General features: G+C 35.8%; 1 long non-coding RNA gene across 2 annotated transcripts in view; it reads left to right on the top strand.

Annotated features, from left to right (window-relative positions):
• The window catches only part of LOC125752361 (uncharacterized), a 187783-nt gene that overhangs the window by 140535 nt on the left and 31978 nt on the right, over window positions 1–15270 (top strand). The gene's annotated exons all lie outside the window — the stretch shown is intronic.

A 15270-nucleotide genomic window follows, 5' to 3' on the forward strand; every position in this document is an offset into this window, starting at 1 on the left:
AAGCTCCTGGTCTCTCCAGTACACCACATAGCTCCCTGGAGAAAATACTTTATGAGACATATCATTCTTAATTAGATTTGTGTGTTTAACTGAATGTCTAATTTGCTTGGGTGAAAGTTCTGTGAAAGCATGACCAAGGCCCTCTGGCCCAATATTGTATCTCTGGTTCCTAGTAGAGTGTCTGGCACACATTAACAAGCTGTAAATATTTGTTGATGTTATACATGAAAATAAATGGATTAATGATATCCTAGTTATAAAGATTAGCTTCCAAAAGCTTTTAGGTAATTATATCATTCAGCTTCGGTTTTGTTGTTGTTGCTGTTTCTTTTCTTTTTTCCTTCTCTTTTACTTTTCTTCTTCTTCTTCTTCTTCTTCTTCTTCTTCTTCTTCTTCTTCTTCTTCTTCTTCTTCTTTTTTTTTTGGCCAGGTATACTCTGCCAAAATTGAAAACCTAAATTTTGTAACTAATGATTACTTGTGTTACTTTCAGGTTTTTAGGATATTTCTGTATGCAACACAGGGTTCTCCTTTGAACCATTTCCTGCCATTACTATGCTCATTGATGACTCTTTATTCTACCTTCTAAGTCTACATTGTTGGCAAACCTCAGGCTGAACACTGTGCCCATTCTTAAACAGCCATCTGCATGTGCCAAGGAAAAATCGCAAAGAACAGAAAAAACCCTGTCAAGCTCTTATTCTTTGCCAATTTCTTCATTCAGTTTTACTGTGTCCTATGAGTGCTAGTATAAAGTGGGTATTCTGATAGCTTCACTTCTTCTCAATAGTTTGTGTTTTAAAGAGGCAGGAAGAACAGAGACACAGAAAAAAGAAAACAGCTAGAGCTGTCATTACAAAATACTGGATTGATATATATTATTATGTGATGTATGATGGCAAAAAATACTCCAAAAGACATAATCTCTAAATGTTAATCTTCATACTCAGGCTTAAATTTTCTTATGAGTACTTAGACATATGTAGAAATATAATAGAGAATTATTACAATAGCTTAAACTCAGAAAAGTTTACCCAGGGAAATTCTAAAAGAAGGAAAATTTACTAAACAGCTCCTTATGTAAATGTATTTTACTAAAACAGTATACAAACAAATTGATTAAATTTAGAGCAGAACCAATAGTCTAGGTAAATAGTATTATCTTTATAAGTAATAACTTTTATCTTGTAATTCATATAAGCACATGGCTACTAAGACATTCTTAGAAGCATAGAGCTTTTTGGTTACATTTTAAAGAAAAGAGGTGATTCTGCTAGCAGTGTCCCTTCATTCAAGCATTCTGGCTAGAGGTATTAAAGATAGAGTTTCTTAGAATTAACCCTTTAATAACTAGGAAAAATCCTTGTTGCTCTTGGGTGCAGTGTCTTCAAATATGTCCCTTGGAGATGGGAGTTCTTCAGGAGTAATTCAGGGGAAGCTGAAGGTGATGAAGGAGAGAGACCAAGCAGACAATCTTTTGTCAGTTTACATTTGGGAGTTTTGAATCAGAATTTATGCACTTAAAAGGAATCCGTGCAAACACAAGATTTGAGAATCATTTATCTAGTCTTGCTTCCTCAGCACTAGATCAAACGCCTGCAGAATGCTTATGCATGTACTCTGGGTAGGTTACAAAGAATTTGTGTTGGACACTATAAAATATTTGAGGGAATGATTATTACTTGTATTTTGTGGAGCACATGATCTGCAGAGATTCTAGACAGGATTCTCTACCAACTTGCTTAATAAGACCTAAAATCCACACAACACTGAATCTGACTATTAATTCCGTTTTTTCATCTTGCGCCAGCACAATGCCTGGTACACAATAGGATCTCAATTAATGTTTGTTAAAAGAACAGGTCCTTGAGGAAAGCATTTCTGCAGAGTAGATGTCCCACTCCATATGAAACCTTTGGTCAGAGAATGCTGATTCCTTTACCATGTTTTTGTTTTTCACTTTTGTTTTCCACAGAGAAGTTCAGCTCCTTTTCTCAAGGGAGAAATAACACAGTAAACACTTTTGGGCTGTCTTTATACACCTCACTCCAACCTCCCTTTAGTATACTGATGGGCTTAGCTAATTTCTGAGTTTCACATTCAGTGGCTCCCATTTTCAAAGTAGTGATTGCTATTAGTGCATTCTGATTATATTGCCTGTTTACCTTTAAAGTTCTCTCCTCCTCTGATTCTAACTTCTGGCTGCAACCTTCAGGTTGGGTGGGGAGGTGGAGAGGGGAGTGTGTTATGAAGGAAGAGGGTTATGTCACTCTTTGGCCTCTCGACCTGAGAAAGTCAGGACTGCATGGGTCTGGTGGTTTCAGTTCCAAGTAGGATAGAAGACTCCTTCATGTTTTGTAATCTGGCTCCGCAAGTGAGAATTGATAACTGTATATGAATTCCCATTTGCATGCTTGTGTCATTTATCATTTGATCAGAACTTGAAAGGAAGAAAGAATGATTTATTAATGTGCTCAGACTACAAACATTATTTAATAACTATCTCATACTTGGGGCACTCAGGTGGCTCAGTCGGTTAAGGATCTGACTCTTGATTTCAGCTCAGGGCATGATCTCAGGGTCATGAGACCCAGGGTTGTGTCAGGCTTTATGCTGGGCATGGAGCATGCTTAAGCTTCTCTCTCTGCCCCTCCCCACTCCTGCTTGTACTCACACTCACTCTCCCTCTCTCAAAAAAACAAAACAAGAACAACAACAACAAAAAAAAAAAAACAAAACAAAACAGAAAAACATCTAACAAAAACTATCTTATTTAATGTATGTCAGATTCTTCCAAGCACTTTATGTGAATTAATACATTAGTCCCTATATGTCCATTTGAAGTATGTAGAATTGAGATGAGAAAACAGAAGCATGGAATAGTTAGGCAACTTTTCTAAGGACACAGAGCTTAGTAAGTAGCAGAACAAGAAATTGTATTTAAATATTCCAGACTCAGAAAACCTTAAACATTCTGTTATACTGCTTCTTTCATATTATCCACCCTTATCCACTCACCTGCAATTAACTAGAAGTGTCTTGAATTAGAAGTCTGAAGACCTGGGCTCTGGTTTTCTTTGAATCTCCTATGACCTTGAAGTTTTATTGTCTATTGTAATACTACACTTTTCTACTGGTTAAAAGAAAATACTGGTCTAATGGGAGGGAAATGATGGATTTGGCTTGGGAAATGTTTAATATAATGGCATAATGGAAGAATTCAACTGAATTGCAAACTCTTATATTGCAGACATGGGCTAGAATTCTGCTTTTGAAATAGGTATTTTGGAGTCATCTCGCTAAAAATGAAAACATATCAATTCCTTCATATATAAAAAATGACAATTTGCAAGGCTTTTTCTTGCACATCTTCTATCACATTTGCCAATGGTTCTGATTTCTACTTTACAGAATTTAGAAAACAAACTCAAAAAGACTCAGATGTGTAGTTCTGCAAGTTTGCACTAAGTCACTCTGGTCAGGGTCCGAGAAAGAATATGGCCCAAAAGCTTGGGTGGTATTATATTTTAATTTAATATAATTTAATATACTCTATTATTATTTTTTAAATTTTATGTATTTATACATGAGAGACACGGAGAGAGAGGCAGAGACACAGGCAAAGAGAAGAGCAGGCTCCCTGCAGGGAGCCCGATGTGGGACTGGATCCTGGGACTCCAGGATCACGCCCTGGGCTGAAGGCAGATGCTCAACTGCTGAGCCACCCAGGCATTCCTATTTTATTATTTTTAAACTGAAAAATGCTGTGATATAAAAATGGAGGGGGAACTATATATGCTATTTATTATATTTTATAATATGGTTTATATGGTTATAAAATATAATAAATATAAAAACTTGAAGAATGTTGCTTCTTTAGCCATTCACATTCACATAGCATACTTTCTTTCATAGCATATTTTATAATATGGTTTATATGGTTATAAAATATAATAAATATAAAAACTTGAAGAATGTTGCTTCTTTAGCCATTCACATTCACATAGCATACTTTCACAAATTTAGCTTTCAAATTAGTTTTTTCTCTTATATAGGGACAAATACACGTAAGTGCTTTCTACATAACAAAGCTGTCAGATTCCAGTGAACTCTTTATTTCAACAATATTGTGTTAATGGTAATAGCTGAAATTGATTGTAGTTTATGTGATAGGCTCTATGGTTATTGTTTTACACGCATCCTTGAACTTCATCTTTGGACATATTTAATAAAATAGTTTTCAGGCTGGTCTTGAGGAGACAGAATTGCTGAGTGACTAAGAATTTGAAGAAACTAAGAGCCAAACTACATGCTCTGTTCCATCAGTAAATTTTAGTTGATCTTGGGCAATTGATGTCACCTCTCTGGTTCCCATTTTCTTATCTACGAAGAGGAAAGAATAATTGAGCTTAAATGATTTATTGTTTTTGATTATTTTTTTTTTTAAGATTTATTTATTTATTCATGAGAGACAGAGAGAGAGAGAGAGAGGCAGAGACACAGGCAGAGGGAGAAACAGGCTCCACGCAGGGAACCTAATGGGGGACTTGATCCTGGGTCCCAGGATCATGCCCTGAACGGAAGACAGGTGCCCAACCTCTGAGCCACCCAGGCATCCCAGTTTTTTAATATTTGAACAATGCCTGGGAAAGAGAATTATTCAGTGACTATAAGCTTTAAAATGAAGAAACCGGGCAGCCCAGGTGGCTCAGCAGTTTAGTGCCGCCTTCAGCCAAGGGCCTGATCCTGGGGACCCGGGATGGAGTCCCACGTTGGACTCCCTGCATGGAGCCTGCTTCTCCCTCTGCCTGTGTCTCTGCCTCTCTCTCTCTCTCTCTCTCTCTCTCTGCCTCTCATGAATAAATAAATAAATAAAATCTTTAAAAAAATATGAAGAAACCAAGGTTTAGGACAGATGAGTGTCCCAAAGCTAGCTACTATAAGTAAGTCATATTTGAGATGGTCTTTAAAATATAAATGTCCTTCCCAGCCTTCTAGGCCTTGATGCTTAGCTCACTTGGATGCTTACATTTTCATCTTCTCTAATTAGGACTGGTGTCCCAGTTTTTCCTATCACTTTATTTTTATTTTCTATCTGTAGTGAGGCCATCAGCCTCTCTTCTGGGCTTAGAAACTCCTTGCCTTCACCTCACAGACCATAGATAGTCACAACAACAATCACACATTAACTGTGTGATTCTCCTGGGCAAGGTACTTTATGTACTTTCATTTCATTTACCCTTAAAAATAGCACTTTGATTGGATCTTATTATATCCATTTTGAAGATGGAGAATTTGAGGTACAAAGTATTAGTAACTTGCCATATGTCACACAGCTTCTAAATTCCAATTGGCATTTGAACTCCGATCTTCTGAATCCTGAGAGGAGCAGGTGAGCCTCTGTGTTCCAGAAGTGCTCCAGAACACTAAATTGATGGGGACTTTCTGTGAGAATTCATGAGTCTATAACAGTCCACTTTTGACTGCTTGTTTGGTTCATAGGGCTTATGTAACGTGGTCATCAGTGCCAAAATAGAGAGCATGCCATTAGGAAGCAAGGAACATCAGCATTCCTTAGAAGTGCTGAAAAGCACAGCGCAAACAGATATGCTAAATCTGCACAACATGAAAGTAATAACTCAGCTAATGGGAAACATGAAGCCACGAGCTAATATAATAATGGGTTTGGAAGAGAGTTAGAAAAATGCATTCTTAGGAATTTTTGTGAATTTTGGTTAGAACTGAAGGGTTGATATGATATTCAGCAGAATATTCCTTCTTTGCTATTTAGTATGCAGCCGTTTGCAAATTATTAGTTTTCTTTGCTGATGCCTCTAATTTAGTTGCATTTCTTAGCTTGTTATGTCAAAGCACCTTCCTAGAGAATAACTCCTTGTGAAAGCCCTAACATAATTAAAATAACTGGGTTCTACACCCCCCCCCCCCCCCCCCCCCCCCCCCCCCCCCCCCCCCCCCGCTCTGATATTTTCCGGGGTTTGACCTTGGACGAAATACACATTCTTTGGGCCATTAGCATAGTTGTCTCTAAAATAATGGAATCGGAAGTAATTATCAAGGCACCTGAACTTTTCAATCTATAGCTGGTTACTTTAAAATTCTTTAAAAGAAGAGAAGCCTGGGTGGCTCAGCAGTTGAGGGTCTGTCTGCCTTAGGCCCAGGGCGTGGTCCTGAAGTGCAGGATCAAGTCCCACATGGGTTCGAAGGAGCCTGCTTCTCTCTCTGCTTGTGTCTGTCTCTGTCTCTCTCTCTGTGTGTCTCTCATGAAGAAATAAATAAAATCTTAAAAAATAAATAAATAAAATTCTTTAAAAGAGACAACTTTTGAATGGGTGTATGTAGTAGGGATCTTTTGTTTTCTCTCTAAGACTATCACCTTTCTTCGGATAATATGTTGATTTCTCCCTGATGGGCCACCTCCTCTTTCGCCCTACACTAAACTCATTTACTTTCAATAGAGGTAGAGTAATGCTATGGCTCAAACCCGGCCCTTTTATCATTATGTTACTTGACCACAATGACTCATTGTGTTTTACTTTTGTATATGATAATGACGGTAATGGAAAGGCTGCAGCAATGGCAACAGGAGCAGACACTTCTGGCCCTGGGGACCCACCATTTGACTTTGTATTTTTCTTGCAATTTAGTCACCTAAAAAGTCCAGTATTTTATTTTATTTTTTTTAATTTCTGTTCACTTCAGAAGTAGGAAAATTTGGATGTGCAGTGTTTCGGATAGAGCCACTTCACTAATGCTGGAGGTGAAAAAACTGAAGTTAAGCAAATAATGATAGAAAAGACATATCATTTACTGAGCATTTACATGTGCCAGGCAATGTTCTCAATGTATTTCATATATTATCTTACTGTATTTGAAAGTAATAAAGTAAGATGGTCCTTCTATTTCCACCAAGTGGACATAATTACTTTGCTTATTAACGTTGGCTTTTTGAGCCAGAAGAAGAAATAGAATATAATGAGTAATGTATTTGCCATAAAAACACATGACTTAATGAGGAAAAGGAGAGCCATATTGCGTGTTAAGAAAGAATATTAAGTGTGATTCATTAAAAGGAAATAAAGAATGAAAAAGTAAGTTGGGTTCAGAATGTGAAGGTCTAAATTAAGGAGTTTAAATTTCATTCTGTGAGAAGAATGAATATAACTTTTTAAGCAGTATTCTAACATTATAGGATTTGGGGAGGGAGGGACTCATTGTAAAAAGTGTGCAGGAATGGACTGAGTGGGCTGCATTTATTTGTCTTCAGTATCATGGAATTAGTAGCTTGTTCCACCTTACTGTTTGCTTTAAAGTTAGGCAAAAAGAAAAAAGAATAAATTAATCTAGTACTATAAAATATGTATTAATATTATTAAAATGAAGGATTTAGAAAGTCTTGAGACTTCCATCAATCTTGTTGTGGTTGCCAATAGTAATTAAGATAAACTTTGCTCCAGATTGGAAAATATGTAATAAAGGTAAAGCTTTACTTTCTTCAATTAATCGTAATGGGGGAAACTGGACAGGAATTAAAAAAAAAAAAAAAAAAAAGATGCAAGGGGTGCCTGGATGGCTCAGTTGGTTAAGCATCTGTCTGCCTTCAGCTCAGGTAATGGTCATGATCCCAGGACCCAAGGATCTAGCCCTTGCAGGGCTCCCTCTCAGCAGAGAACCCACTCTTCTTTTTCCTTCTGTCCTTCCCCCACTCCCTCCCCTGCTCCTTTCTCTCAAATAAATAAATAAAATATTTTTTAAAAAGATGCAAAAGTTTATAGTTGATACTTTTTATATTCTGTTAAGAAGGAAAACAAAGCAACAGAATCAGTGTTACAAATCCAGTTAGGAGAGGAGGTAAAAGAGACACACTCATTGATAAGATAAATAGCTATGACAGGAATCAAATTATTGCCTCTCAGCTGTGCTATTTCTCCTTGGCCAGCCGAACTAATGTTAAGCTTTACCAGTAGAGTGCTTTGCCAGAAGAGATGCTGGAGGAGGCAGGGGCTTTTTCTTCCTGGTTCTGCTGTGTTCCTCTGAGCTTGTAGTTTCTGTAGCTCCTGCCTCTGCAGTTCAAGGCAGCCAGCAGCACTCAGCAACACGCAGTTTTCCGGACATCCTTTTGGTTTGATTCAAATTCTGAAGAGTGGCACTTTACTGTGGGTGGTTTTGCCAAGCACCCAGAGGACAGGTTCCTAGCAAGTTCCAGAGGGAGGACTTCCAAGTTCATAGAGCCCAGCACCAGCACAATGTCTCTGTCATCTGATGAGTCATGGCCATGCCTTCTCCAAGGAGGTGTGTGGATCCTGGCCCTGGGCTATGGGTGAGGGCACACAAGGAGGGAACACTACCCCGTGTGCTTTCTCTCCACCATTTGGGTAGTGAGTCTGAATCAGTCCAGCCTGATTTGACAGACTATCATAGACTAAGTGGTTTAATCAAGAGAAATTCCATTTCTCACAGTTCTGTAAGCTGGAAGTTTGAAACCAGGGTGCCAGCATGGTCACGTTATACATTATCTTCACTATTATATTATTCATTATATCTGTGATTCCTGTGTAACTCAGAATTCTCTTTATGGCCTACTAGCCAATCCTTTGTTTCTCCAATCTCTTGCTATAATTGATAATTCTCTGTTAATTTCTTTCTGTTCAAATTATTGTATTTTTATTTCCTAACTGAACTCTGATAAAGTAAATAAGTGGGAGAAGATGGTAATCTGTATTAAAGAAATAACATGTAGCTCTTTGCAGTTTCTGATTACTATAAAAATTTCAAGTTTTTTTTTCTGATTTAAAAAAAAAAGGTAGAGCTGAGTTTTAAAATATGTTACTTTGCACTTTGTTCAACTCGTTTTAATTTTTTTTTTTAAAGATTTTTTTATTTATTTATTCATCATAGTCACAGAGAGAGAGAGAGGCAGAGACACAGACAGAGGGAGAAGCAGGCTCCATTCAGGGAGCCCGATGTGGGATTCGATCCCGGGTCTCCAGGATTGCGCCCTGGGCCAAAGGCAGGCGCCAAACCGCTGCGCCACCCAGGGATCCCTCGTTTTAATTTGTATTGCAGATTTTAAATCTATGGTAGCTAGCCAAATCTAGAGTAACTGGCCAACTGATAAAACTAACCAAATATGGAATAAAAACTAAGTACTAAGCAATCATAGCCATGCCTTATTAATTGGGTCTTATTAAGTAAGCAACTAGCACTGCTCCAAATTTTTTTGATTGACTTTTAAATGAATTGCTAAAGATTGTGATTTCAAAGTATACTCAGTATTGATTCAAGTTATCTAAATAGAGCTCCATATATGCCATTCTAAAAAGTGACTGGTTGGATTTCTCATTACCCTTTTTTTTTTATACCATAGTTTTTTTCATTTACTGTTTTGTTTTACTTTTAAATGTTTATTTTTGTTCTGGTAGGATAAATGGAGAAGGAATAAAGCCTGGAGGAATTTTTCTTTTTCTTTTTTTTTTAAAGATTTTATTTGTGACAGAGAGAGAGGCAGAGACACAGGCACAGGGAGAAGCAGGCTCAACGCAAAGAGCCTGATGCAGGACTTGATCCCTGAACTCCGGGATCATGCCCAGCCAAAGGCAGATGCTCAACCGCTGAGCCACCCAGGCGTCCCCGGAATTTTTCTTTAATTAGCAGAGGAACTACAAATTGGGCCATTCTAAAATCTTTTGGAGATAAGGGAAGGAGAATGAGATGATGATTCTAAAGCAGTTTCATGATTGATTCTGTCATAGGTGAAAAACTTAAATTTTTTTTTCTTTATAAATACTGAAATCATGTGAAAAGTAAACATTCAATAGCAGCAATAATTTGAAGTAATTTACATTTAAGTATGAGAAGTCAAGGATGGTGTAGAAAATTTCTATGTAAAATAAAAAAAAATGGATTTGATTACTTTTTTCCAATACTGAGTGCTTTAAGTCTATAATGCCTTTTGTCCTTATTTATAATATTATTATTTAAAATTTATTATCAAGAATTTGCAAATGCTATGCAGTTGCATGTGAAGTTATACATGAGTATACATTATAGTAATTCTAATATATAATGTAAAATTTAAGAGCCATTATGTATTTTTAGACTTCTAAGTATGGACTATTTAAACATACTAATTTATAAAATCTGAATGGTATACTTACATTCTAGAATGATTTTTCTTTTTGAAATGTGACTTCAAAAAGCATTACTTATTCTGATACTTTTCTAGTGAAGTCAAGAGTTTAATATATGTGGACATGTTAATACATAAGTACTGAAAATTGCAGTAGAATAAATGAGTTTGAATTCATTGTCATCTGCCAAACAAATTCTTCACATCTAATCTAATATAAAAAGGCCACAAAATGTAATATTATTTACCTCTCCAGATTTCAGCTTTAGCAACCTACATGGGGAGAAATATCTATTAGCTTTTCTATTTACTGTGTTGTTGGTTGCCGTTTTTTAAAAATAAGAATTGTACCTGCATCTTTTTTGCTTCAATTGAAATACTATGAAGTGTTTTCATAAGCTCCCATTTAGAAGTATTTTCTTATTGAATAATTGCAATATAATGGCCTGCAATTGCATTAAGCATTTGGAATGAATAGGAAAGAATTGAGTGAAAGCAAAAGGAATCTATTAAGTCTCTGTGGAATAGAGACAGGTCAATAGACAGAAACCCTTAATGAAAACATGTATTTACGTAACTATACAACATGTTTACTCCTAAACTCTCTAGGTAGGGCCAAAAGTGAGGTTAACTTTATACAATCTAAAAGATTATACCCCGATTTCATGGGGCGATAAATGTTGTTGTCATGGTAGTCTCCTAGACAGCAGTGACAATCCCTGCCCAGTGTGACTCTGCAGGCAGAAGAGTCTGGAAAGAGAGAACAGAGTCATGGAGATACTTGTGAATCCAGAAGTTGACCCTGTCATTGGAGACCAATCCAAACCACTCTTGATCAGATATAATCCAGTTCTAATATGTCATTTACCTAGGATAGAGGGAATGAAAGAGACGGGAAATTTTACTCATGCCTTAGGGAAAGGACAAGAAAGAAATATTTTTAAATTCCATGGTTGTTCTTTATTAAAAGGCTAAAAACAATACTACCTTGTAATGTTGTAATGTTTAATATATATTAAATACCTTATCTTGGTTTCAGCACAGATGAAGTTTCTTCATTTAATCCTTCCTGCCTTCAAGCCTACCATTTTAATGTTTCATTAAAATTGTGGTCAGATTCTGGGCTTCAATGGGTTCTAGTGCTACAATTTCTCCTGGAGATTTCTATATTTTAAGTGTTGAGATAGCCCTAGATTGTTGACCTAAAACAAACTTGTTTACCACCCACTTGCAGAAACTAAACAACCACTTTCAATATATGTCATTTCTCATCTCCAAATGGTTTGGTAACCCTGGTAATGGTAACTAGTTACATAAGTATTTAGTGACCTGTCTATTTAAATAAATAAGTATACCAACTACATTCAAGTTGTTTACCTTATGAAAAAATGATATAGAACTTCTTGCATCTTATACTTTCTGGAGTCAAATAGATATTATAAAACCTAGCAAGCATATACTTCTTACTTTTCTTTCTTGATCTCTATCTAAAAAATTGGAAATATAACAGTAGTCACTCTTGTATTTTCATTTTTAGTCTTTTGCACAGAAAAAATAAAATTGAATCTGCCTGGACATTTAGTGCTTTTTTCATATTGCAATGTGCATTTTTTGGTGGCTTTTAAATTTCTTTAGACCCTCTCCAAAGCTTCTCCAGAGCTCTCACTTTTATTTTCAAATGTTAGTGGACAATTTTTAATTCAAGAAACATTTACTGGTGAACACAATATGGTGTGTCCTACAGGGATATAATGTTGAATAAAATATGATCTTTATTCTTACAAAGAGTATATATAAAGGTAAATATACTTGACCTTTTAATTTTTTATTTTCATTTTTATAATTTTTAGGATTTTATTTATTTATTTGAGAGAGAGAGAGAGCATAAGGGGAGAGATGATGGAGGGGCAGAGGGAGCAGGAGAAGCAGAACTCCCCACTGAGTAGGGAGCCCTATATCTTGGGGTTTGGTCCCAGACCCTGAGATCATGACCTGAGTGGAAGACAGACTGGGCCTCCCAGGTTCCCCTATTTTGACCTTTTTAACTTTGCAATATATTATTCAAGCATCAGTTACTAAAATAATGCTTTTGTAAATTTGTGAAATTTAATAAAACCTCTCAAACTCTTTTTACGTTGTGGGCATTTAAAAATATAGACTCTTCTTACTCTGACATAGTCATATGGCATTTTCTCTCATCCAGATGGTAATATTAAAGTTATTTTTAGTATAAAATTACCATATTTTTATTTTTCATATACTCCTTCCTTAGTTGGGCTTCAAATCTACCAAAATATTCAATAGAATACACAGGATTAGTGTTTTTCTTAGCTCTTCCAAATTCTTTAGTTATTACATGCATAGTAATAACCACCTTGAAGCGGCTCATTCACTGGAGCCAGCTGCTAGGGTCATGTCCTAAATACAGCTTAAACAGCAAGCTCCAATCTGATGAAACCTGACCGGAAATCGTGGAGCAAACAGAAGGCCAGCACTTGTTCATATTTAAGATTCAGCAAGCACACAAAGCTGAAAGCACCTCTTCTGCTTTGACATTATCTATAGGTCCAATCCTCAATATGCTGATTCTATCGTAATACAGAAAATTGGTTAATTCCCTCTGGAAATTAGCAATAAAAAAAAAAGTCTCTCCTTGAATTGCTCTTGCTTCTTCTTTTGATTGGCTGATGCTATCTTTCCTTTACCTGAGGATAAAAGGAACATTTTTTTTTTAAAGCATGTGCATTTATAAGACATCTGTATAGTTTCTGAATGTTTTCAGGGTACAGCATGAGAACTGACATGTGCAAGTGTATTAAGGTAGGTATTCTCCAAATCTAACTAGAATATTCTCAAAGAATTCAGGAATTCATGAAGATTTTTCATTAATTCTTATAGACATAGCTATTTTATGATATATAGTTGGCATTTGACTTGGAGATGTGTTTAAATGCTGGGCACAGACTTCTGAATGGTCTGAGTAATTACCTCCTGCTTCTCAGGTGCATTGATGTATCCTCCCTCTACTATAATTCAGGAGATGTGCACATGCACACACGATATAGTATCCTGATTGTGTGATACATTAAAATATGATATAATACAGGCAACCACTCACATGAAAACTCATTATGGAAAAACATATAAAGAGATCTTTCTATCATAATCATTCTGAAGGTGACAATTTTGAGATTTGTGGGTTACTCAGTGTACCTTACACTAGCTACTTCCTCTGGCTTTTGCAAATGGGCTCGGATGGTATCTATTAAATGTGCCACAATATATGTAATTACTGTAACCTTTAAAATTGGGATTAAATCAGTCTTGTGATGTAAGTGCACACTGATGAAACTCTCTATTTTAAGGAACAATGGAAGAGCTACTTTCCATATAGAATCATTTAGAAATATGATGGATCCTCTTTTTTTCTGTTTTAATCCTAATGCATATAGTTTTCTTATCAATGTATTTGGTTAATGTTATTCCATTTGTCTTTCATACCAGATATACAGTTTTTTATCTTTTTCACTTTCCCCAGAGTAGGAATCATTATGTTCTAAGCTGCCTTGTTCACAATGCCCAACACTGCACCACCAGCCAATTTAGATGTGGGTTTAATGAATGCTCTTGATTAAGATAATGATACTTATCTAGTTACTATTTACAGACCATTTAGCAACAGTGATCACTTTTCAATTCTCCAGCATACCTTGTGGGTTGTATGCAAATTTGAAAGAGACAAGTACAATTTTTAAGAACTATTTTGATCTTAACCTTTATGGCTTGGTTGCCCTCTTCACTGATTCTGAAGTCATTTCCCGGTCTTGGATGTCACGTTTATATTAGACGAGCTTACACAGTTTCGAACTCAATTTCCTTCTTGCTGAGCAATTCTTCTTCCTTTATTCTCACTGGTTTTGAATTAGAAACTCATGACCACAGGGTAGAGAAAACAGAAGTTTCTTTCAGTGGCTTAAACATAAATTTTATCTATTGTCACCATTTCAAGTACTTATGCTTAGTACATTAGACAGTGTTCACTGAGGTAAATTTTTTTTTCTATTAAATAATGGGATTGTGGTGAATCTGTTTCAGTGACTCAGTAGCACTTTAACTATCTGCCTCTACTAATCAAATTTATGCATATTGCCCTCTTATAAAATGAGGATAGAGAGTCTAGAATGTACTATTGTTAGCGCAATAGATTATCATTCAGATATGGCAGAAATAAATCTTTGAAGTAATAAACTACTATGACTACTACTATCTATCACTACTATTATTAACAATGGTATTTGCTATTATTCTCAAATATTTACTCTGAACCTTATACACATCATTCCAGTTAAGGCAATCTTTTTATTTATTTATGAATTAGATATTTTCTTTCCTAATTTTGCAGATAAAAAAATTGAGGTTTAAAAGTTTGAGTAATTTGGCAAATTAAAGCTACTAGATGACAGCCCTGGCATCAAGTCTAGGTCTGTAGAAATCCAAGTGTAATTCTCCTAGCCTGTCCATTTTACTCTGTATTTGAACATGGGGCAAAAGTTTGAACAGAAAAAAGTTTCACATATCTGGTAGCTAAGCTTTAAAATGCATTTTTAGAGAGTCCTAATTATCTAATGCCATTCTTTCTGACCGGCTATTGCTTGAGGGTGACTAGAGGCAACTGTGACATTTTGGGAAGTAAAAAAATTCTGTCCACACATTTCTTAAACTCAACCCAGTGAGAATTCATTGTCAGAAACAGTAATGTCTGGCTAGACAATCTGAATTCTTCAAATGACTGATGCAGATTTGGGATTGTAGGGATAGGAGTTTGAGAGAAAACATGGAAAACATCCAGTCTGTTAGAGTTGAAGCTTACCTTAAGCAATATATCCTTTGCTCTAATAATAATGCAAAATTAATATGGATTCCCGATTAAGTTTGAAACATTAAAATTGTGTATAATAGCCTAGCATATAATTACAATCTTTTCAACATCAGAATCAATTTCATAGCATCCTACCTAGATTTTAGTCAATACTTTTTCATAAAAATCCCCATACGCATGTCCTGAATAATGTAAGGACCAGCTTCTGATCTTACTGAAATATATTATTCACAAGCAAATATGC

Source organism: Canis lupus, chromosome 13 (genome assembly GCF_003254725.2).
Source record: "Canis lupus dingo isolate Sandy chromosome 13, ASM325472v2, whole genome shotgun sequence".
NCBI classification, from domain to species: Eukaryota; Metazoa; Chordata; class Mammalia; order Carnivora; family Canidae; genus Canis; species Canis lupus.